Below are 2,500 nucleotides of genomic sequence, written 5' to 3'. Positions count from 1 at the left end.
CTCCTCCTCCTTCCCTCCATTCCCTCTCCCTCCTTCCTTCCCTTCCCACTCCCTCACTCTCTCCTTCTCCTCCTCCTTCCCTCCATTCTCCCTTCCTCCTTCCTTCCCTTCCCACTCCCTCACTCTCTCTTTCTCCTCCTCCTTCCCTCCATTCCCTCTCCCTCCTTCCTTCCCTTCCCACCCTCTCACTCTCTCCTTCTCCTCCTCCTTCCCTCCATTCCCTCTTCCTCCTTCCTTCCCTTCCCACCCTCTCACTCTCTCCTTTCTCTCCTCCTTCCCTCCATTCCCCCTTCCTCCTTCCTCCCCTTCCCGCCCTCTCGCCCCCAGCAGGAGGACGAGCCCAGAGTCCACCGGGGGGCTCTTATACCCATCCCAGTGTTAATGGTTTCCTTGGTCCAATGAAGAGCTGGAACATAAACCCGGGGAGTAATGGTTGGTCACGCGAGGTAGCCAAAGGATTAATTTGTTTGCGAGATAAATGCATTTCTGTTTTATAAGTCGAGGGGCGTCACGTCATAAGCCTTTTTCCCTCCCTTATTGATTTCTCATTGGCTGGGAGTCGGATTTTTTTTTTTTTTTTTTTTATGAGTTTTATAGATCGGTAAATTTCAGAGGGTTTTATAGTTTTTCCTTTTATGTCTCGCCATACCTGATTACGCATTTACTTGTCTGTCTACCTGTGTGTCTGTCTTAACGGCAGACCTTTCCCTTCTTTCTATGAAGTCTTCCCTTCGAAACACATACATGATTTCTGTTATAAAAACTGCAGTTGATAGTGGCTTTACTTTACACAATTGTCTAGTTGTTAGTTTAAGGACGTTGGAAACAAGAATAAATAGCTCTCAGAATTTTGCTCAACTCTTGTGTCTTTTGAGTAAGTAAAACTCGACTGTTATTATGTTATTATCAGTTATCAATACCGTCTTAATTACTTTTATCGTTATTATTATCATTGTCATGATTATCACTGTCATTGCTAACATTATCAGTATCGGTTCTATTATTATCCCCATTATCTTCATTAGGAGTGTTCTTACTCTCGTCGTTTTCATTGTTACTACTTTATTATTATTGTCATTATCATTGCTTCTGTTGTTGTTGTTGTCATCATAATATTCCGTATAATCGTTATCATCAGTATAATTGCTATTCAGTTGAAATCTAAACAATCTTGACATCTCGAAATCCAGTGCATTCAACAATACATCATCCCACTTGCAAACATGTACGATCGTTGCAACTCGTTCGCCAAAATCCATTGAGCCCTTACCACACAAGCCACTTCGACGGGCCACACAGACCGCCACGCAGACGCTTACACACTCGACCAAACGCAGCCACAGCGTCGACTCAGAGGGTAGTCCGCGTGAAAGGGTTTGCTGCAGTGAAGCGTCAGTGCAGGCTCAGCTATTACTGTCAGGCTATTCACTGGATGACACCGGCCGTGCGTCCTGGGGAAGGGACACGCATCTCTTAACACGCGCGCGACAGACGCTCGTGTGAAAGCCCACTAGTGAACAGTGGAAAGCTATATAGAAACCACTTCCCACGCAGCCTCGTCCTGGCGCGTCAAAATGACCTCTATGAAAACAATTTAAAGCATTAGAATAGGCTGATATTTCTTCTGGATTTCAAATACTTCATACTTGGAAGAAACCTCTAGACTTGGCTGGAATAAAGTAAAATGATCAACACTACCCTTTTTAACATCAACAGAACGACGAACGAACAATTGAGAAGGTATGTTGTATTTACGTAAATCTCCAAAGGAAAGTTTGTCAAAACGAACGACTATAGCTCCAGGATTGGAGACCCTTAACAGAGATTAAAGCATTATATTAACAGTTCATTGAACTTATTTACATATGAACCATATAAAAAAGAGAAACTAGGCAAAGCGCACGCACATTTAAAGAATTATGTTTCCTCAGTTGGTGGATTCGTCGGCGGACTTCCACGGAGCTTGGGATTTATGGCGTAAAGCGTAAAATGAAGTTACCTTTGCTGATAAATGGGTATATAAAGAGGTTTTAAGTTTTTTAAATATCGATCCACTATAGTTTTACTGATATATATCCACTGTGATAAACACGTCTAAAACTTAAACTTCATCCTAGTACTCAGGGACAAAATATCATTGGCACATTGTAATACTTTCAAAATATGTCAGAGTGAACGATAATTGATACAAAGCTATGTACATTTTTACCAGATGTTAAAATCCGTTCGCTTGAATCAGATGTTGGTATTGAATCAGCTGGTTTTATTAATCTAATTGTATTTTCGAATTAATATTTCGCCCGTGATTTATTTTCTGTATACATTGCGGTGGTTTTCATGAGATATTTACTGAGATTGCAAAGACAGAAGCTGTAATGTCAAATAATAGTTTTTCTATTGCGTATACATAAGTCTGAAATGTATGAAACAGACTGCCACATGTGAAACGTTTCGGTAATAACTAAAGAAAGACTAAAAAAGCGTCTCCTAACAGGTATAA

This window comes from Penaeus chinensis, chromosome 18 (assembly GCF_019202785.1).
Source record: "Penaeus chinensis breed Huanghai No. 1 chromosome 18, ASM1920278v2, whole genome shotgun sequence".
Taxonomy (NCBI): domain Eukaryota; kingdom Metazoa; phylum Arthropoda; class Malacostraca; order Decapoda; family Penaeidae; genus Penaeus; species Penaeus chinensis.
This window is presented reverse-complemented; position numbering follows the sequence as displayed.